General features: G+C 61.2%; 1 protein-coding gene across 2 annotated transcripts in view; it reads left to right on the plus strand.

Moving 5' to 3' along the window:
• Nucleotides 1-1,413: 1,413 nt before the first annotated feature.
• Nucleotides 1,414-22,214, plus strand: part of RASGEF1A (RasGEF domain family member 1A) — a 79,455-nt gene continuing 58,654 nt past the window's right edge. Inside the window, exon 1 of one of the 2 annotated variants that reach the window (XM_058299216.2) lies at nucleotides 1,414-1,528. The gene's annotated coding sequence lies outside the window, so the exon portion shown is untranslated. The remainder of the gene's footprint in view (nucleotides 1,529-22,214) is intronic. The other variant, XM_058299214.1, reaches the window with a different exon arrangement.

Below are 22,214 nucleotides of genomic sequence, written 5' to 3' on the forward strand. Positions count from 1 at the left end.
CACTGGCACCCCTTGGAATCTCCCTCTCTCTTGCTCATTCCCACTCCACCCTTGTCCTTTGCTCCTCCTGATCCCTGCCCAGCACACTCTCACCTCAGGACCTTGGCACGTGCTGCTCCTTTGGACCCAAAGTTTCATGCTTCAGCTTCAGCGTGGCTCACTTAAGTCAAGATTTTGTGCATAAACCACCCTTTCGGCCAGGCCTTCCCTGACCACCCAAAAATAAAAATAACCAACCCCACCAATCCAACAGCACCCCCTTTCCCGCTCCCTGCTGTGTTTTTTCTCCGGATCACCTGCATTGTCTGACATGTGAAATATTTACTTGTGTGCTCCTTTACGGCCTGTCCGCCCTCCCCAAGAATGCAAACTCCAACCAGACAGGGACAGCCACAGCGGCATCCCGGTGCCCAGCGCGGGCTTGGCCTATGGCAGATGCTCAGTGAACACGTGCCAAATGAATGAAGGAGAAGGCGCCTGGGCCACCCCGACGGGTGCTGGGGGGCCCCTGCCCAACCTTCCACACACAGCCCTTCCTGGCTCCATCCTGTGATCCCCCGAGCCTGTGCTGCCTGCAGGGTCACCCCTGCCCCAGGGTTGTTGTCGGGAGGGTGGGGACAGACAGGAGGGCCCCCTGCGAACCGCAAGACCTGGACGCTTCTTTCACTGGTTTGGGGAAACTGCGGGCGTTTGGAGGGTCAGAACAGCTCCGAGATCCTGCGCTGTCACTGCACTTCTACCAGCCTCGGTGGGAAGAGGAAGAATACCAGCCTTATCCGGGGGCTGTGATGGCCACGGACGTGCCACCGATAAAAAATCTGGTAGCTCTCAGGAGTCCCCACATCGCCTGTCTTTCGGGTTGTTTGTGCCTTTTCTTTTCTTTTTTTTTAAAGGAAGTACCGGAGATTGAACCCAGGATCTCGTACTTGGGAACCAGGCGCTCAACCACGGAGGCGCACCCGCTCCCCGCCTTTTCTTTTTAAAACGAAGGCCTGGCCGGTTTCCGCCCGTCCCGCGCAGACCCTTACTGTCTCCCTGCATCCCGCGCCTTCTCCCTGCGCCCTCGCTTGCGAGACCTGGCTGTGCGCCCTCGCCCCGCGCCCCTGCTCCCTCCGCACCCCGCGCCGCCCTTACCCCGCCAGCGCCCGTCCGCGCCCCGCGCCTTCGCTCTCCGCGCCCTCGCCCCGCGCCCTGCCTCAGCCCGCGACCGGCGCCGCCCCGCGTTCTCTGCAGGCGCCAGCCCGCCCCCGCGCCCGCGCCTCCCCGAGCCCGTTCCGCGCCCGCCCCGCGTCCGCCCCGCGTCCGCCCCGCGCCCGCTCCGTGCTCGCTCCTGCTCGCTCCCCAGCTCGCTCCCCGCGCCGGCTGCGGAGGGAGCTGCTCTGCCCGCAGCTGGCGCAGCGCGGGGGCGGCCGCGGGTGGGCGGGCGCCGCTGGCCCGGCGCGGAGCATGAGCCGCCGACCGCCCCGGGCTGCTCGGGGCCCGGCTGCGGCGCGAGGGCGGCGCGGGAGCGACGCGGACCCGGACCCAGGTAGGCGGCGGCCCCGGTCCCCTCCCTCCGCCCGCCGGTCTCCGCCGCAGGACCTCGCGGGGCGGACGCGGCCGTCGGCGGGCCGGGGAGCGGGCTCCCGGTGCGGCCCAGGTGCGCGGGGGACAGCGCCGGCGGGCGGGGCGCGGAGGGGCCCGCAACTCCGCCTCGGGCCTGCGGGGCTCGGGCCGTGGTCGGGCGCCCGCGTGTGGGCACCGCGGGGGTCCGCCGCGCGGGCGGGCTCGGGGAGGGGGCTGGGCGGCCGGAGCGGCTGCGGGCTGCGCAGTTGGAAGTTTCCATTTACTCGTGCACATTCTGGGCTCCGTGGTGGCTTCTCACGCCCTGGCTGTTTGGCGAGGAATTGGGCCGTGAGGGCTGCGGTGGAGGGTGCAGGGCCAGGCGCGTGGCGAGATGCCCGCGCGCACCCGGGCGAGGGTCACTCGAAGGCCCGCTGCTCTCCGACCCCGGGCCTGGCCAGCAGCAGGAGCTGGGGCAGGTGCAGATGCCCAGGCCGAACCTGCAGCCGGGGCTCCATGGACAGAGGACCCCGCGGTGACGCCTTGAACGCCCGTCCCCGCCCATCCCCTCCGCTGCCCCGAGCAGGGGTGAAGACACGGAGCGCATCAGGGACCTCCCACCCCCTTAGCCGCGTCCCCAGGCTCCTCTCCCTCGGAGGAGCACCGAGGCTGTGCCCTGCTGGCAGGGGCTCCCAGGCATGGGCGCACCTGCAGATGCGCCCCAGGTATGCCAAAGGGGCTGGAGCCAGCCATCAAGTTTGTTTTTCTGCGGGAGGCTCCTTAAGCTGTCAGCCCGATGGCCCCCTTCCACCTGGCAAATCGTGGCCATGGAACGAGTTCACACAGAGCCAGTGGTGTTTTTTTTTTTTTTTTTTTGGTGTAACTTAGCAACTGCAGAGAGAGAGGAGGGAGAAAGGCGGGTGCCTTCCAGCTTTGTGCCCGGCAGGGCAGAGGGAGGGCAGTGCCCAGTGGCCACAGGCTGCAGTGGTGGTGGGAGAGGTATCCCAGCTCAAATGCATACCCCGCAGTGAGGAGCGACCCCTGAGTGGGAGGCTGGGGCTGGGGGCCTCAGGTGAGGTGCAGACTCTCCAGTCCACCCTCCCGTCCTCAGCGGGAGAGCCAGCTGGAGGATGGGGTACTCACTTGTGGCCTGAGAGACTCTGAACCAGCCTCAGTTTCCCCACTTGTCAAATGAATGACAGGACTGGAATCTTTGGGCTTTAGTCACAGACTTTTGGGCTTTAGTGACAAAATCCCTTTACCAAGCCAAGCGTCTCCCTGAAGCCAGATCTGTCAAATAGGCTGCTTGAAGGTGCTTTGGCACCCGGGGGCGTGGGGGGGCGGGCGGTGTTCAGGTCCCCCACTGACACTCCTGAGTGGCTGAGCTAGGAGAGGCGCTCAGGGCTCCAGTGCTGGTGTAGGAATGCAGAACTTTGCATGTCCGCTAGGGAGGGGAGGGTCCCTGGACTCCCCCTGGGGCTGCCAGGGCTAGTCCTGGGGCATGGGGTGGAGGGGGGTGGGGGACTCAGGCCAGGCCCTGTCTGGCTGGTCTCAGCCAGTGTGGCTCCAAGGACAATGAGGCTTCTCTGGACAGAGCCCCCAGTCTACCCCTGCATGCTCCCGCAGCAGCCCCCCGCCGGCCATCTGCTTCAGCCCTGGTCCGTCCTTGCCGTTTCTCCCCAGAGCCTCCAGTGCTGAGCGGATGTCAGCCTCCTGGAGCCCCCACCCCTCCAGCCTGCCTCTCCGTTCCTTGTCCTTGCTTTCCCACCTCTCTCCAGTGGATGAGTGTTGACTTAGCAACGACATCTTCCAGGCAGAATCCACAGAGGGAGGGAGGGAAGGAGAGAGGGGTCCTCGGCATGGTGGCTGTGCCGGGGGAGCCCCCCGCCTGGGCGTGAGGGCAGGGTCCCCTGACCGCCAGGGGTCTGGTGAGGACACGCCGGCCTCTGTTCAGGGTGTGTGCCCCGTGTCCCCTCTTTCTGGGCACAGAGCCTGGGGCGGTGGGCCGAGAGGAGGGGATCCCTGGTGGCTCTGAACGCCTGCAGGGTGCTGCTCCCTGCTCTGCTGGGCAGGCTGGGTGTGGGGACAGCTGGGAGTCACAGCCCGAAGCCCCGGAGCAGGCAGGAGCTCGGAGGGCAGCCCGGACGCAGCTGTGGAAGCTCAGGGGCCTGTGTGGGGGGACGGGAGTGGTGAGAACCGGGGGCCAGGGACACCAGAGCAGGCTCCCTTGAAGCCTTTGGGCTCCCTGGGGCTGGGCCGGGGGGGGGGGGGCCCAGGGTTTTAGTCTTGGGCCTGGTGGGCTGTGGCTCCCCAGGGGTTGTAAACAGGGGGCTTCTGAGAAGAGCGTGGCCGCGAGGGGAAGGTGGGGTCCATTCGTGGGGCCTGCCGAGGTGAGGGGGGGCCCGGCGGTGTGTGCATTCTCGGTCCCTGTCCTTGCCGCGTGCTGGGGACGGGGCGAAGGGACCCCAGCCTGGGAGTGACACGGGCACATTCCCGGAGGTCCCCCCACATCCCCTGCAGTAAAAAGCACGTCCTGAGCCACTAGCTGGGTGATTCGGAGGGTGGCTTAGGGCAATGCAGAGCGGCCTCCCCATTTCACACCCCAGGAAGGTGGGCATGCCCAGGGGAGGGTAAGCCCCAAGCCCCCGCTCCTGGGGTCCACTCCTGGAAGGGCTGGCTCCTCACCCCAAGCTGCCCTCTGTGCACAGGGAGCCCTCGGCCAGGTGCCCCATGGAAGCCTCGTCCTGGGAAGCCCTCCTTTGGCCCCTGGGGCTGTGGATGGTGGCGTGGTGGCTCCCAGGAGGAGGGGACAGCCTGGGCTGCCGGCCTTCCCTCTGGGCTGGCGACAGGGTGTGGCTTGTGCTGCCCGGAGGGCGGGCTGGACTGGAGGACTGCTCTGTCCCTTCTGAGCGGGCTGTAGGGTTCTGTGTGGCTCAGGGTGGGCTCCAGAAGGAGGGGCCGTGCTCGGGGCTCTGTGTGTGTGTGTGTGTGTGTGTGGGGCAGCGCTGAGACTGTCCCCACCTGCAAGGCCAGCTTTGGGGAGTCACTCCCCCACCTGCCCACGGCCACCCATCTTTCCCTGGCACCCCTCCGGCTTGCAGCCTCCCAGATTCCCAGCCTTCCTATCCTGGGCAGGCTCCCCGCAGGGAGGAGGGGGGAAATGCCCCTCTGCCTTTCTCAGAGTGGGGGAAGCAGGAAGGCCGGCCTGACCTGTGCCCCAGGCAGCCTGCGCTTCCTCAGTGTGCCTATCGCACTGCCCTCCCGCCCTCTCAGCCTGGGGATGGCAGGGAAGTGGCCGAGGCCTGCGCAGTGGGAAGCCTCTTTCCACCCCACCCTGTGATCCTGGCCGGCCCCAAGTCCTCTCCAGGCCTCAGAGCCTCAGAGCTCTAGCTGCCCCCACCGCTGCCTGGGAACTGGGGGCCGTGGGTGGCCTGCGGAGGTGGCATTCTGGCCCAGTGACCACTGTGGTCAGATCTACCCATCTTGATGTTAACCCCAGAATCCCAAGTGGCCCAGGCTGCTGATGGGGAAGGAAACATGCTGACAAAGGAAAGGATGTTGACAGAACTCGAGTGCTGGACAGTGGAGCCCCACGAGGCCAGGAGGAGGTGCTGCCCACCCCCCACCCCACCCCCTGGGGCCCAGCGTTCGGCACAGCGGGTGGGTGCTCCACCCCACGCGCCCGGCCTGCACCTCCTCCCAGGTGAGACGTGGCTGCCCCGTTTTCAGAGGAGGCGGCCTCAGGAGGCAAAGTCACTTGCATAAAGCCTCTCCCATCTCGCGAACCACAGCGGGCCTTTAGCAGCCCGTCTCCCCCCCAGCTGTTCCCCACTCTCCGCCCCTCCCCTGCCCAGGCTGACTTTGAAGCGGTTTTCCCCGGCTTGCTCACTCCACTTCCTCACTTCCCACCCACTCCCAGCCAGCTCCAATCTGGCTCTCGCCCCCTTCACTCCAAGGGGTGCACTGTTCAGGGGCTCTTGGGCTGGAGCCTTCCACCCTGACGATGCAGCTCCCGGCCGTGCAGGGTCCATCTCCCCTCCTGGGCTACCCCCCCCCCCACGCCCTCTCCTCCCAGCCACAGTGTCTGTCCGCCCCTCGGTGCTGAGCTGACCCAGCTGCCTTATCCACCCCCGCAGGTCCCACGGATCCACCAGCCCACCTGGGCCACCCTACCCCAGTGTTCTCTTGCCCCCTCCTCCTCACCTGTCCTGCCACTGCCCCCTCCTCAGGCTGTCCCCTGCCTGGACAGTTCCACTGCCCTCTGTCCCCACCACAGCTAGGAGCTTCTGCTCCCACGCAGGACTCTGACGTGGGGCTGCCCCTGCCCTCTCCCTCCCCGGTTAGCCCCCAGCGGTCCTCAGCCCCTCCCCATATGCTGGTTTCCCTAAGTGATCCTGGGAGCCACTCCCCGTAGGAAGGCTCCTTGTCGCTGCCCGAGGTGCAGGCTGCTCTGGCGGCTCAGCTCGCACCTTGGATGTTGAGTGTGGGGGTGCTGCGTGCAGCGGGAACGGGAGGGGGCTCAGACCTGTGCCTGGGAGTGTGTGGGGGGGCACCAGCCTGGCCACATGGTAGCCCCAGCCTTTGAGGGAAGGGAGGGGACGGGCCAGGGGGCCCTGCAGGGATCCGGGCCTGTTCAGCCTGGAGAGGTGGGGGCAGGGCCGAGGCCGTAGTTGCTGCTTCCGTCTCTTCAAGTGTCACCTCATACTCTACCTTGAAGAGAGCTTCTCCCTGGACCCGGTTGCCACGGCAACGCTGTTAACAAAGAGGAGCTTCAGTGGAGGTGGCGGCTCTGCTGGAGCTGAGGAGGCTGGAAGAGGGGTCCTCTGGTGGGTGCAGGAGCTAGTGGAGTCCGCTCCCTCACCCCTCCCTCACCGCCCCTCCCCCACCCCCTCTGCAGGGCGGGCCCCCTGCACCCCACTGATGGGCACTCAGCCAGATCCCACCATGGCGGCCTCGCCCTGGACCCCAGCAACACCTCTGGACGCAGCACAGGTCTCTGGCCTGGGATGTAGAGGGTCGTGTCCCAGACGGGGCTGTGCCCCCGCCCAGGTACCAGGTGCCCTGTGGACGGCCCCTCTCGTCCAGAGTCAGGAGCCCCATTTATCTCTGTTGAAACAGCCTCGAGGCCCACGCTGCCTGCTGGGATGGCCCACAGAGGACGCCGTGCGCTCTGCACACGACCCCCGCTCTGCGTTCAGTCTCCTCTCTGGCGTGGAGACAAGGGTGAGCCCTCTCAGGGCATTTAACTCAGTGGCATGGCACATGCAGCCCCCCAGCTCGGCGAGGTTGCCCCTGGCTGCTGGGAGCCAGGCCTCGGCCCTCAGAGGTGGGGCGAGGGCCCCGTGGTAGAGGGCAGGAGGGTGGGAGGGGGTGGGCAGGTGGACCCGCTCAGGGTGATGGGGTGGTGGGGCAGGGACTTACACAGAAGAGGCTTCCTGGGGAGCCGCCTTCTTGAGTTAATTACTCAGAGCAGGCAGGAGGCTTTTGTCAGTTATTCATGTTATTATCAAGGTTGTCAGTAAAGCGCTGTCCCCGCCCCCCGTGGGCAGGGTGGAAGCGTGGGATGTGGGGCCAGGCGGGGAGCAGGTGAGCTCCCAGGCGCTGCCCACACTGCTCCCTCCGACCACGCCCCAGGCCCCGCCCACACAGCATCGCTGGCCACGCCATCCGGGCGCCCCGCCCACGCCGCCCCTGCAGGCCACGCCCTTCCTCTGCGCTGGGGGCAGCTGTTGTCCCTTGTCCCCCACACCCCAGCCTCTGGCCCGTGGCCTCCTGTGAGCAGCTGGTCAGCACCTCAGGGGACTGTCCCCTCACATCCAGCCCGAGGTCCCCCCACGGGCAGCTTTCTCTTCTAGGCGGGGACTGGAGGCTGGGAGGGGTGGAACCCACCTCTGGCTCCATGCAAGAGCACCCAGAGGCGAATGCTCCAGATTCAAGTGCCTCCTGGTAGGGTGAGCTTGCAGCCTTGAGGCTGGTGGGGGCGGAGCTGGTGTCCCACAGGGCAGGCTCTGGGGCTGAGCCTTGGCCTGCCTAAGCTAGGAAGGAAGGGTAGCTCAGTGCTGGAGGGCGCCTGTGCCTGGGGACAGGGGCCAGGGCTAAGTAGGCCCCCTGCTGTCACCTCAGCCCGCCCTGGCACGGCCCTGGGGCTCTTGGCTGGAGGACTCGGGGGAGAGCGGCTGGCAGAGGGCAAGGCTCCCTCCCAGACCGCGCTGAGGCCTTCCACTGGGGATAGGCAAAAGGGGAATTGCGCCCACTTGTGCCTTACCCTCCCAGGCAGGCCCTCCCAAAGTGGCAGAGCATCTCATGGGCCCACACAGGACATCACAGCCACTGGAACGTGTATGGAAATTGCCTGCAAACCTCAACTGTGCCGCAGCAAACATCAGAGTCTGTTTCCTGACTCTGGTGCAGTCGTGATAGAAATTAACTGTGGAAAAGATAAGTCTGAAGATGCCATGTATTTGAAAAATTTAGAACGCCTGTATACATACCTAGTGGAGCAAAGAGGGAAGCGTAATAGAAATCAGAAGGAGCTCAGACAATGAAAGTATAATGGAGCGAAACGTGGGGTGGGGCCCCCAGACCACCAACTAGCTGGTCTGATTTGGAAACCCATCCGAGGAAAAGCGTGCTCACGGGTCCCTCTTGTTGAACCCCGGCAGAGAGGATGGGGACAGGCAGTGGGACCCTTGGGGGTGGGGGAAGTGAGTGTGCAGGCCAGCCAGGCACCTCCGGGGAGGAACAGCAGCTCCTCCTGGGGCGGGCCGGGACTGGGGCTGCCTTCGTGTGACCCTGCAGGGACCAGGGACTTCAAAGCCCCCACGTGGCCTGGGGTGGCCCTGAGGGCAGCCTCTGGTCATCTTGCCGCGCTCACAGTGCTGGAGGGGATCCACTGGGCGTGTCCCGGCTGGGCCTTGGCAGAGCTGCTGAATGTGAGGGGTGACTGAGGCTTGGCGAGAGGAGGGAAAGGGCAGGAGGGGATTTCCCCGAGGGAACCGGCGTGCGGAGCCCAGGCCCGCCCGTGCTGGCAGGGGTCTGTGTGCATGGACGTCCACTCACAGCGCCTCCCGGGGGGCCCTGACCAGCCTGTGGCCCGAGGGCGGTGCTGGGTGTTCAGCTGACATAGGACTTAATTTAAAAAATTTTATTGTGGTAACATACTCATAACACAAAATGTCCCATTTTAGCCATTTTTAAGTGTACATTTCACTGGTACTAATTACATTCACAGTGCCCTGTTCCCTCACCATCATTGGTTACCAAAACTTTCTTGTTGCCCCAAACAGAAACCCTGCACCCATTAAGCAGCAACCTGCCTTCCCCTCCTCTGGTAATCTCCAGTCGACTTTCTGTCTATAGATTTACCAATTCTGGACATTTCTTATAAATGGAATCATACAATATTTGCCCTTTTGTATCTACTTCTTTCACTCTGTTAAATTTCCACAGTTCATCCAGGTTGTAGCTTGTATCAGAACCTTCTTTTTTCCCATTTTATGGTCGAATACTATTCCGTTTTTATAAAGGCACCACATTTTGTCTACCCATTCTTTCGATGAGGGACATTTGGGTTGGTTGTACCTTTTGACTATTGTGAATAAAACATTTTTTGGAATTAAAAAAAAACTTTTTACTGCAGTAATACACCTACGATTCAAAATTTCACGTTTAATAGCACTTTCAAGTATCCAATCTAGCAGTATTAATTACACTTACAATATTGTGCCACCATCACCAATGTCCATCACCCCAATTTTTTTCATCATCTTAGGCAGAAGCTCTGCACCTATTAAACAATAACTCCCTTTCTCTGATGTCCCACCCTGACCGCTGTCATCTCCTGTCCATCTCTATGGGATTGGCCTATATTTTGATGTGGGTGTCATTGTGTTGATTTTGCCAGTGAGGCTCCTGGGAGAGAGGCAGAGGCAGCATTTGAACCCAGGTCTCTCCTCTGTGCCAGGGCCTTTCTGTGCCCTTCCAGCCGTCCTTCTCGGGCCACGCGCAGGCTCGGGCCTGGCCCCGCTCCATGCTCCCCTGGAAGGTGGCTTCCCTCTGCCCAGTGGCCTAGCCTGGTGACCTCCCACTGGCCTTCAGGTTTTTTTCTTCCTTTAGAGGGTGGACCAGTTGCGGGGATATCTGTCAGTCGTCTTCCGTCGGAGGCGTTTTGTTGACTTCCCCGCGCCCTGCCTTAGGTGGCCAGAGCCGCTGTAAGGTAACGGCCCACCGTCACGGGCTGCTTGGACGGCTGCCCTCGGGCCGTATGGCACCTGGCATGCGTGAGGGTGACCCTCGCTCCTGGTGTGCGTCCCGGGTGCCGGGCGCCCGCCGGGTGCTGGGCGCGGACTCGCTCGCCTCACCCGCACCTTGAAGGTCGTGGCCAAGGTCGGGGTCCCGAGAGCTTGCACAAGGGGCTCAGGGAGGGCACACCTCCCAGGTGAGGGGGTCGCCTCGGGCAGGAGGGTGGAGCTGCCCAAGATGCGGGTCAGGGTAGAGCCTTCCTCCGCCTCCTGGGGCCCTGGAGGAGGGCAGCACGTGCCTTCCTCTCACTCTGAGCCCAGGAAGTCCAGCACTGCAGCCCCGGCCCTGGCCAGTCCTTGGGTGCTGGCCCAAGGCCGTGAGAGGACTCTGAGAGCAGTCCCCCCAGAAGGCGGGGGTGGCCAGGCCAGCCATGCTGGCAGCGCTAGGAGGCGCAAGCACCATCGGGCAGGGGCCAGCTGGGGCCGGGACCTCTTCTCACCCGCCGAGGGGAGGAAGCCCACCACTCCGGGGCTGCAGGGGTTCAGGGGGCCTGCGCGTGTCCTCCTGCGTGCGGGCTGGGGGGGGCGCTGGCTGGGGGACCTCTCAGCTGCTTGACCTCCCAGCTCCTCCCCAGCTGCCCTGCTCAGACCCGGGGGGCGCCCTGTGCCGGGGGCTTGGGTCCATGGCCCGTAGAGGGGCGCAGGCTGAGGGGTGCACGTTGGTGCTGGTGGGCGGGTGGGGGCCCAGCCTGCTCCCTGAGCCCCATGGGGGGCACCCAGTTCTCGCCAGGCCTGCAGCCGCAGAGCGGCCTTTTCCAGGGTGGGAAACCGCTAAGTGCGACGCCTCCTCCAGAGGAGCTGGCCCCGGGGTCAGGACGGGCTGTGGGGAATGCGGGGCCCCCGTGCAGGGCAGGACCTTAGGGTTCTGGACGGACTGGGACCTGAGAGCCACTGGGGCGACAGCAGGGGCCCCTCGTAGCTCCCGGAACGCGCGGTCCTGGCGGGGATAGCAGCCGGAACCAGCTCTTTTGATCCTTGCTGCATGTGGCTGTGGGGGGGTCTCTGATTCCCATCTCCCAGGTGGGGAAACCGACACCCAGAGCTACGGATCGCAGTTCACAGGCGGAGCAGCCACAGGGCCCTGAAGCCTGGGGCTCCCCGACAGCCAGGGCCCAGCCCCCACCCCCCACATCAGCCCCTCTGAGATCCGGGGCTGGTAGGACAGCAGCGCCTCCTCCCACCGATGCCCCTGCAGGCCCGGCCCGCGGTCCTCACGCCCCCCCTTCTCTTCCAGCGCGGAGCCCTCCCTCCGTGACCGGCCTCTGTCCATGCTGCCTGGTGCCCAGTGCGTCTTCTGGGAGAGGCTCTGGGCAGGCCCTGGTGTCGGACGCAGGGACCCGAGGGCCACGGGCCCCCGGGCTGGCCACGAGGGGCTGGGGGGGCTGCAGGCAGGGGCCCAGGGGGCCGGGAGCGGCGTTCAGCCCTGAGCCTCACCCCCTCCTCCCCTGCCTTGGAGGGCACCTTCACCTTGGGCCTTCTGCAGGGACAGGCTCCTCCTGGGGGTGCATCTCTTCTGGGGAGCTGGCACCTGGGTGCCCCCCACCATGGAACCCCCCAAGTCGGGACCACAGCCCACCTATGGTGGAGAGAACTGTTAACCTGAACTAAAGCAAATCCTGCCTCAGTTTCCCTGTTCTTCAGTGAGGGCGTGAGCGGCGCAGCAGTTTGCAGAGCCCCGTTCCTGGTGGCACCAGGCGGCCCCCTGCCAGCAGCCTGGAGCCCACCTGCCATGGGGTGGGCCTTGTCTAGGGTCTGTGTGAGGGCGGCGGCCTGCGCAGGCCAGCTGGGGATTCTCCATCCCTGGGCGGTCTCTGAGGCCCTCGGCCCCTGTCCCCCGTGCCCCACCATGGGCCGGGGGGCCGACCTCTCCAGAAGCTCTGATGGCCCAGCCCTCCAGCTCCGGACGATGGAAGGGGGGTGCGGGCTGCTTCCTGAGTGGCAGCGCCGTCCTCCAGCCAGGGGCGTCTGGCAGAGGCCGGCTCCCACCCACAAGACCCTGGCAAGCGCCAGGCTCACCCGCAGTATCGGGATAGAGCACCGGTAAGCGCGCCTGACGCAGCCCAGCCTGCCATGGGGTGGTGGGCTCGTGTCCTCTCCGGGCCTCCTTCAGGATGGACAGGACGCATCAGACTCTGGAGCCCCGTCACCGGCACAGCAGGTGTGGGTGGGGTGGAGGAGGACGGGGCCAGTGGTGTGGGGGGCTCCTGGCTGGAGGACAGCTCTCCCTCCCCCTCGCCCCTGGAAGGGGAGCGTGACGTCCTGGGAAGCCCACGCTGGACGGGACCCGGCAGGTGCACTGAGACGGGACATCCCGTGGGGGGGATGGGGGCAGGGTGTCCCTGCCCCATGGGGAGGAGCTGGAGTCTCTGGATCCCGCCTGCTGATCCAGGATTTGTGCACTTCCTTTCCTGCTGTGTTGGTGTGAGCCTGTTGTGGACCCCAGAAAATTATGTGCTTGAATCGGCCCCTTCCTGGGGTTGTGAGGTCCTTTCGATGGACCCAGTTGGGGGCCTTTGGTTGATTGATTGGTGCCCCAGGATGGCCGCGGTCCTCTCGCTGGAGCCCTTTACAAAGGGAGGACCGAAAGCAGAGGCACAGAGAAAAGTGGCAGGGATGGAGGAACCCCGAGAGGCTGCAACCAGCAGAGCACGGAGGAAAGAGGCCCCCCAAGAAGCTGAAAGAGGTGAGGCCCAGAGGAGAGGGAGAGGCAAGCCGTGTGCCTGATCGCCCGCGGCTAAGCCGGGGGAGAAGGGCGCCCGGAGGGAAAGGCAGAGGCCGCCGAGACCAGCCACCATCCATCGGGCCTCGCCTTGCGGCCAGGTCCGGGCTCGCCCGCAGCCTTGGTGAGGCAGCGTTGCCGGCGATGCCTCGGTTTGGACGTTTTCACAGCCTCAGAACTGTAAGTTTTTAACCTAATAAATTCTCTTTATAAAAACCAACCCACTTCTGGTGTTTTACGTTGGAGGAAGCCTTTAGCAAACTAAGATGCCCCCCAAGCAGGAGCTTGCAGGCTCTGCACAGCCATTGAGTCACAAGTCTGTCGGGCACCTCGCAGGCGCGGCGTGGAAACTGTCACCCCCAAGCAGCAGGGCGGCTTGGAGGGCTGAGAGCACCTCCCAAGGCAGGCAGCGAGGGCGTGGCTGGCCAGGGGGGTCCAGGTTGGAACTGCCCACCATGCTGCTGTCACTTCTGGGCCACCACCCCTGAGAGGTGGGCTCTGGCCGACTACTTGGGGAACCAACCCCAGGAAGAAATCGGGGTGCTACCTAGTCGTCACCTCATTTGCCCCAGTGCCTTTCAAGGGCTCACTCTGTGCCAGTGAGCCCGAGAGACGAGGTCCCTGCTCCAGGAAAACATAGTAAGTGAACATAATGCATAATTAGAAAGTGGCTCAGGAAGGGGGTGGGAGCGCAAGGGGGGTTCTGCTTTGAACCCAGTGATTAGGGCAGCTGCATGGCGAAGGAGGTTTCACTGTATTTTTTTATTGTGGTAACGCATATACAGCATACCATTTCCCTTTGGAAATTATATACTTTGAAGTATACAGTTCAGTGGTGTTTGTTATGCTCACCATTTCCACCCTCCTTCACCCAGACTCTCCCATCGCCCCAAACAGAAGCTCTGTACCACTGGTCAGTGGCCCTGTTCCCCACCCGCACCGGCCCTGGGTCTCTGTAATAGAACGTGAGCTTCTCCGAGCATGGGAGCAGGAAGAGCGCCCTGGGCCGAGGGGGGCGAGTCCCTGCAGGGAACAGCGTGTGCCAAGGCCTCGGGAGGGCCGGTGAGCACCAGGCCTGTCCTCCCGGTGCGGCTGTGGGCCGGGCTCGGTTGGGCTCCCGCAGCCTCCCCCGTCCGTGGTGCCCACTCTGAGCTGTAGAGAAGCCGCTGGCCGGGCTATGGTGGCCCCGTCCCTGCTGTGGATACATCCTCAGCCCAATCTGGGGTCCGGCCACCCTCCTGGAGAGACTGGGAGGGGGTGTGCTTGGGGAAGGGGTCCAGCCGACGGAGGGCGTTCACTGTGGGGTGCCCATATAGGGCCGAGAGAGAGGGCTTCCGAGGGACTCTGGAAAGGCAGGCCTGAGCTTTCCTGACCTTCTCCCTGCGTATCTTTTTTTTTCCCCTTAAACTTTTTATTTTGAAGTAATTGCAAACTTACAGGACAGTTGCAAAAATAATACAAAACCTATTCAGAAAACTCCAACATACCCCACCCTGGATACTCATATCAACCAATTGTATCATTTTGCTCCGCTTACTACTGTTTCTTTCCAGCTAGCCATCCATCTACTCATCTGTCGGTGTGTCTGTCTGACTACCTGTTTTTGTTTTTTAAATTTATTTTAGTTATGCCCCCCCTTGCCACTTGCTTGCCGTCTGCTCTCTATGTCCATTCACTGCGCGTTCTTCTGTGTCTGCTTGTCTCCCTTTGTTGCATCATCTTGCTGTGCCAGCTCTCTGCCTGCGCGGCCTGTCAGTTCTCCGTGGGCGCAGGCCAGCCTGCCTTCACAAGGAGGCCCTGGGAAGGCAACCTGGGGCCTCCCATATGGTAAACAGGAGCCCAAGTGGTTGAGCCACAACCGCTTCCCTACTTGTTTTTAATACATCTGAGAGTAGGTTGTGTACATCATGCTCCTTGACCACATACTTCCAATGCACATTTCCTAAGAACAAGGATATTCATTTATATAACCACCTTAAGTGCAATTATCAAGTTCAAGGACTTTGACATTGCTTTAAACTTACAGTCTGTATTCCAATTTTTTCATATGTCCCAAAAATGTCCTTTTGGGCATTTCCCCCTCCCTTATTAGATCCCAGCCAGGTTCATGGATTGTTAGTATGTGTCATGTGTCATTGTGTCTCTTTTTTAAAAAAAGATTTATTTTATTTATTTATTTCTCCCCACCTCTTTGTTTTTCACATGCTGTGTCTGTTCATCTTCCTTGTTTCTTTAGGAGACACTGGAAGCTGAATCTGGGACCTCTGATGTGGGAGGGAGATGCCTGATCGCTTGAGCCATCTCTGCTCCCTGCTTTGTTGCGTCTCTCATTATGTTTTTTCTTCTTGTGTCTCTTGTTGTGTCAGCTTGCTGCACCTGCCTGCTGTCTTCTTTAGGATGCATCAGGATCCAAACCAGTGCTCTCCCATGTGGTAGGTGGGAGCCCAGTTGCCTGATCCACATCCGCCTCCCTCATTGTCTCTTTTTAAAATTTTTAAAATTTTTTATTTATTTCTCTCCCCTTCCCACCCCACTTGTCTGCTCTCTGTGTCCACTCACTGTGTGTTCTTCTGTGACTGCTTCTATCCTTATCAGCAGCACCGGGATTCTTTTTGTTGCGTCATCTTGTTGTGTCAGCTCTCTGTGTGTGCGGTGCCATTCCTGGGCAGGCTGCACTTCCTTTCATGCTGGGCGGCTCTCCTTACGGGGCGCACTCCTTGTGCATGGGGCCCCCCTACGTGGGGGATGCCCCTGTATGGAATGGCACTCCTTGCACGCATCAGCACTGCGCATGGGCCAGCTCCACACGGGTCAAGGAGGCCCAGGGTTTGAACTGTGGACCTTCCATGTGGTAGGCAGACGCCCTAACCACTGGGCCAAGTCTGCTTCCCCCTCATTGTCTCTTTTGTTACTTTTTTCACTTCTGTTTTTAAACTGTAGAAACATATGTACCACCTAAACTTTCCCATCCCACCTATCCCCTGGGCTCCTGAGCCTCTCGCCTTGCCCACCTCTCTCTTTCCTGGGGATACGGCTCAGCCTCCTATCTCCAGGGCTCCCCACCCTGCTCCTCTCTCTGAGCCCAAGCTCCCACCGCATCCAGACCAAGGTCCAAGGTGCCCCTGTGAAGCGTGGCTCAGGTCCAGGCTGGTCACCCACCCACCCACCCGTTCCCCGCTGGGGCTCCGTGCCTCTGAGCCCTGCTGCCCCAGCTTGCCCTCCCCTCTGCCTTGCGCTCCCTGCACCAGCCCGTGAGCCACCCCTCTGTGGTGGCTTCCTCCCTCCCCCCCTCCTTGGTCCCCTCGTCTCCTGCTGGCCCCTCACCCTAGTCCCGCTGGCCATGGCCCCGCACCCCACGGCCCCGCACCCCACGGCCCCGCTTCCAGCCAAAGTCCCAGTGACCTCTCCGAAGACGCCCTCAGGCACATGTCTGGTCCTCGCTCGCCTGGCCGCTCTGCGGGGACCCTGCTGCCCCTTTTTTTGGGGTTTCCGCTCCCAGCTTCCCGCCCGCTCCCTCAGCCTCCATCGCAGGCTCGGGGAAGGTCTGTGTGCTCCTCTGGCCTCTCTGCTGACCACCTCCCTTGTCGGGTCTGGCCTCTGCCCCTAACTCCAGCGTGCTGGTGGGAGCGCAGGAGGAGGCAAGCAGGCTTCCTTATGTCTTGGGCCCAGCAGCCCTCTCTTGCTTGCCCCCGCTTTGGGTGGCTGTGGTGGGCCCCCCGGTCAGTGACTAAGAGTGGGCGTTGTGTCCTCCCTGGGGGGGTGCAGTGCGGCCGGGAAGGGGGCAGGCTGGCAGTTGGCAGAGCGGTCCGTGGACTGCCCCTTCCCAGATGGGGGGCCTTGGGCAGCTTCTCTTAATGCTCTGAGCCTCAGTTTGCTCAGCTGCAAAATAGAGATTACAGCTGTGCTCCCAAGGCTTGAGATGAACTGTGACATTTTATGTAGCGCATTTGGCACAGTTTCGGCCACGTGGTAAAAGCTCAGTAAGTGGGAACTGGGGGTGGTGGAGGTGATGGTGGGTGATGGTGATGGGTGATGTAGGGGCGTGGTGATGTAGGGGGTGGTGGGTGATGGAGGGGGGTGGTGATGGTGTTAGGTCATGGTGGTGGTTGATGGAGATGGTGGTTGTTGGAGATGATAGTAGTTGATGGAGGTGATGGCGTCGATGGAGGTGATAGATGATGGAGGGTGGTGGTGGGGGGATGGAGGAGGGTGGTGATGGTGTTAGGTCATAGTGGTGGGAGATGGAGGTGATGGCTGATGGAGGTGATAGTAGTTGATGGAGGTGATGGTCATTGATAGATGATGGAGGTGATGCATGATGGAGGTGATGGCATTGATGGAGGTGATGGTTGATGGAGGTGATGGTGGTTGATTGAGGTGATGGTCATTGATAGATGATGGAGGGGGTGGTGGTGGGTGATGGAGGAGGGTAGTGATGGTGACAGTGATGGTTGATGGTGGTTAATGGAGGTGATGGATGATGGATGATGGAGGTGATGGTTGATGGAAGTGATGGTGGTTGATGGAGGTGATGGTGGTTGATGGAGGTGATGGCATTGATGGAGATGATGGATGATGGAGGGGGTGGTGGTGGGTGATGGAGGGGGTAGTGGTGGTGATGGTGATGGATGATGGAGGTGATGGTGGTTGAGGAGGTGATGGATGATGCTCAGCACCCACCACTCTGAGCTGATGGGAGCAGAGTAGCTGCAGGAGCGGCATCCTGGGCTCCCCTGGGAGCCGCAGTGCTCAGGGACATAGGATAGAGCAGTGGAGCGGGCTGATCCGCCCGGCTGGTGGGGCCTAGAAGGGGGCGAGTTGGGCAGGGCGGGGAAGCCTTCGCCAGTGGCTGGGGCTTGAGCCCCGGTCCCGCCAGTCAAATGCTGTAAGACCTTGGGCAAATGATCTTGCCTTCCGGAGCCTCTGCTTTCTCACCTGCTCATTGGGTCATCCTTACTTTGGAGGACCCTTGGGTGAATGCAGTACCGTCAGGGCACTTGACATGGGGCTTGGCGGGTAGCGAGAGCTCAGCGAGTGGTACATGGGGAGCAAGTCCTGCCAGTGGGGTTGCAGTACTGACATCGGGGTCTGGGGCAGTGGGGGTGGTCTCAGGGCAGGCCTCCCTGTCAGGGTCAGGCCTGAAGCCCAGGCTCTCCGTCGCCCTGTGGCGGGGGACAAGGGCCAGACACAGGACGGGGAGGCAGAGCTGGGCCCCGGGGTGCTGGACTGGGGGGCTACGGCGAATCCCGTACCTGCCGGTGTGAGAAGGGTCGGTGAAGAGGCTCCTTAGCAGCCTTGGCTCCCTTGTGCAGTGGTTCTGAAGGGGAAACTGAGGCCAAGCACTTGGGCAACAGGTGGCCGAGCTGGCTTGACATGTTTCCCACCTGTCGGTTCTTTTGCCGACATGGAAATGGGCTGGAGAGTCTGCCTTCTGTCAGCATCACCCCTGGACAGTGCTGGAAGGTGTGGGGGAGAATGGCCCAAGCCATAAGGAGCCCAGAGTGAAAGGTTCCCAGATGGGACGTGCAGGCGCAGTGGCGAGGAAGGTCCTCTTCTCTTTAGGAGGCACCGGGAACCAGACCTGAGACCTCCCATGTGGGAAAGGCACTCAATTGCTTGAGCCATATACACTCCCTGCTTTTTGTCTCTCTCATTGTGTTTCCTCTTTGTGTCTCCTTGCTGCATCAACCTGCTGTGCCAGCCTGTCATGCCAGCTTGCTCTCTTGCTTGTTTTCTCCAGGAGGCACTGGGAACCAAACCCGGGACCTCCCATGTGGTAAGTGGGAACTCAATTGCTTGAGCCACATCTGCTTCCCTCCACTTTTCACCATTCCAACTTAATTTTTTTTCCCAGATGGCTACCAGCTGTTGCAGACTGATTTGAAATATCACCTTTATCACATATTAAATTGCCATATGTGTTTGGGGTCATTTTGAGACTTTCTGGTCAGCTTCAGTGGCTTGAATGTATAGTCCTTTGCTGATAACCATCTTTAAAATTTACCTTTGATTATGAAAAATTTCAAATGCACTGAGAGGTAAAGAGAAAAGCAAAATGAACTCTGTTTTAGTTCACAGAAGGCTGCCAAAGCAACATACCAGGAGTGTGTTGGCTTTTACGGTGGGGTTATTTAGGTTAAAGGTGTAGAGTTCTGAGGCTGTAAAGTACTCAAACCAAGTCGTCATCCAGTGACGCTGTCTCCTGAGCTGCAGCTGTCGGCGGTCAGGCACATGTGGGGTGCACTTTCTCTCCCCTCTGGACCTCGTTACTTCTGGCTTCTGGCTAACATGGCTTCGTGGGCTCCTGGGGCCTTCTCTCAGTTTCTCAGTTTCTTTCTGTCTCTGCGGCTTTTTTCAGTGTCTGTGATTTTTATTCTTCCATTGATAAGGAACTCCAGTAAGAGGATTAAGACTCCCTTGGGCCACACCAACTGGAGCAATCTAATCCAATGGCCCTGAACTGATCTAATATAATCAAAGTTTCAAAGTAGGTTCAGTTTAAGAACGTAATTTTCTAGGGTCCACAAATGACGTAAAACCAACACCCACCCCCCATACTCGTTACCCAGAGTCAACAGTTAAAATTTTACCACCTTGCTTTGCTTACTCATTTTTCTTTCTTTCCCTTCTCCTTCCTTCTCTCCCTCAGGCTGTCCCTCTCTGCCTTTCTATTTTCCTTTTTCTTTCCCTTATTCTTTTTTTTTGGTTGAAGTATTTAAAACAAACCCCTGACCTGTCATTCACCCCCGTATATTCAGCATGGATCTGTGAAACAAAAAACAAGAACATTTTCATACAAAATTGCCAAGTCATTACCATGCTGAACAAATTTAATGGCAATTTCTTAGTACATATTCAGTTTTCTTTAATTGTCTTGAAAGTGCCCTTTTACAGTTGGTATATAAAACCCACACATGGCATTTGGTTGTGAAGCCTCTTTAATCTAAAGCAGCCCCTCCTCCCCCTCCCCCTGCCTTTTTGAACCGTTGGCTTGTTCCAGTGTCGTATCATAGTTGTGACCCTGTAACTGGAGTGTTACACTGTACAACGTCCTCGTGGTGTCTGTCTGCTTTCTCCTGATGTGATTCAACTAGTTCTTCTACCCCCAGTATTTCCCCCAAACTGGAATTTAGCTCAGAAGACGTAGTTTTACTTGGCCCCACCATTTTGGTAAGAATGCTGTGTAGGCACTGCCTGAATCTCATAATACAGCAAGCGGGAGGCAGGTAAATCCTGCCTGTGGTGCTGGGATTGAAGGCATATGCAGGGGCCCCAGGGTGCAGGCGGCGGGGCCCCCGGGCCTGTGGATTGGTGGGGGCAGCAGGTGCACGCAGGCCCAGCCCGCCTGGGGACTTGGCCAGCTCGCCCGGGGGTCTCCATCCTGCATCTGCCAGAAGGGAGCAAACCCCCGTCCAGAGTTCTGAGAACTCGGGGAGCTCCAGTCTGAGAACCTCTGGCACCGCCGTGATCCTCTGGAGGCAGAAGCGTCTGGGCCCAAGGCAGGCCTCGGGCAGGCTCCTGGGCCTCCACGTGCCTCGGTTTCCTCCCCTGGGAAATGGGGACAGAGGACTTGCCCCCATGACCCTGCAGTTTCTGCCATGGTCATTGCTTTCTGCCTCAGTCCAGGCAGCCTTCCTGGAGGAGGGGTCATGGCAGGGCAGTGGCATTGGGAAGGTTTCCTGTCCCGAGGCTGGGGCGCCTCCCCCACTGCTGGGCTGGGCTCTACCGGGCAGTGGCCACGGGGCTTCCCAGGAAGCCGTGGAGCCGTGAGGCCATCCTGTCTCCAGGGGCCTGGAACGAGGCAGCCCTGCCCGGGGGAAAGTCCCCAGCTGTCCGTGCTGCCCGCTGGGATGGATCCTGGGCAGAGGCCTCAGTGTTCCTGGGGGGAGAGGTGTGGGCCTCGTTCCCTGGTGTGGGGAAGAAGGATCCAGCGGCCGAGGGCTCCCGCAGCCACACCCAGGAGGGGCGGGCACAGCGTCCCTGTGGTCGCTCGTGGGCTGGGCAAGGGGCTGCCTCAGGGACCCCAGGGAGAGCGCCTGCGGGAAGCTCCCCACAGCAACCCGTACCCCTCTTGGACCTACCGCAGTGGCTCCCAACTTGCTTGTAGCAATAGACACTGCCCGGTAAGCACAAAGCCACAGGGGGGCCAGGCGAGTGGAGCTGACCGCTGCGCCGCTCGGCCTCTTCCTCCCCCTCCCCGCAGGGTCCGGGTGGGGCACTGGGCTTGGGGGCCACTGCCACCAGCTTCTGCTCCTCAGGGGAGGCGGCCCCCCAGGGACACGCCTGCAGCCGGGCGGACCCATGCTGGGAGGGGCCATTCCAACTCGACAGAAAATGAGCTTTTCCCTTTATCGCTTTTGCTTTTGTCTCGTGTGAGCTGCCGGGGGCTTGTTTGGCCCACTCCCAGTGTCCAGCCACCGAGGAGGCTCAAGGCCACATCGTTGCCCAGAAGTCTCCCAGCTGAGCCAGCCGCTCCCCTGGGGTGGCAGTCGGGGGCTGTGGCCCGGCTGCAGCTCTGCCTTTGACTCCAGATCCTCTGGCAGAGGCTCAAGCTGGTCCTGGTCCGGGGTGGACGTTGGGGTGCGGGGTGCAGGGTCCCTGTGCTCTGCGTCTCACTTTCTGTCCCCCCCCCCACCCCTGCACTTGGCCCAGGCAGAAATCTCCCCGGTGTCCCTGGGTCGGTTACTCAGAGCACAGATGAATCACACTTCCCGTAATTGGCATTCAGGAAGGCGGGAAGCTTGGAAGGGTTTCCAGGACATTTGGGGGATTAAATCCTTGGCATCCATCTCCGCCTCGGGTAAGGCCAGCCTCCGACTAAAGGAGGTGCTGCATTTGAGGCAGATTGTACCTGGGAAGACCTTGACAAGGATCATTCAACAGAGGACTCCTGGCTTTGGGAAAGGAGGGGATGGGAGAGGGTGTGAGAGAGGAGCGGGGATCTGCACGTTGCGGTCTTGAGGGCCAGCGCTTTTCATCCAGGTCCCACTGCATCTGCATAAACCCTGGGAGGGGGATCCGCAGTTCTGCGGAGGCAGGAAGTGGGTTGAGAGAGGCTGGGAACGTAACAGGAGCCCCGCAGCTGGCAGGCAGCAGAGCCAGAGCTCAGACCTGTCCATCCACCCCCAGGCCCCAGGCCCCCACCCCACCCTGACTCTCAAAATGCCCCCTCAGGGAAAGGGTGACACGAATAGGAGCCGACACCAGGCACCTCTGCCAGGGCCTGGGGCAGGAACTTGAAGTTCCCAGATTACTGGGGAGAGGTTTAGGGTCAAATAAAAAATTAAACCGATGTCTTCACCATGGAACCCGTCAGAACCTCCGTGAGTTCCAGGGGTTTCTGAGGCTCTGGGAGGGGGGACAGGGTTGCTGCCTGCCTGGGAGGAGGGACGGCACCCCTTGAGCAACGTCCCCTATGAGGGGGTCAGGGCAGCAGGTGAGAGCGCGGGCGCGGGTCTCGGCAGTGCTGCAGGAGAGCCTTGGCTCTCCCTGGGCCCCGTGCTCTGGGTCCACCTGCCGCCTCGGCGCGGTTTACCAGGCCTCGGCGGGCAGGGCCACGGTTCCGTGGCATTGGCCACGGAGAACACGGGCTGGCCGGGCCCTTCAACCCTGCCGGGGCCAAGGCTGCTTCAGGCCGGTCGTTGAGAGGCTTC

This window comes from Dasypus novemcinctus, chromosome 6, assembly GCF_030445035.2.
Source record: "Dasypus novemcinctus isolate mDasNov1 chromosome 6, mDasNov1.1.hap2, whole genome shotgun sequence".
Classification (NCBI taxonomy): domain Eukaryota; kingdom Metazoa; phylum Chordata; class Mammalia; order Cingulata; family Dasypodidae; genus Dasypus; species Dasypus novemcinctus.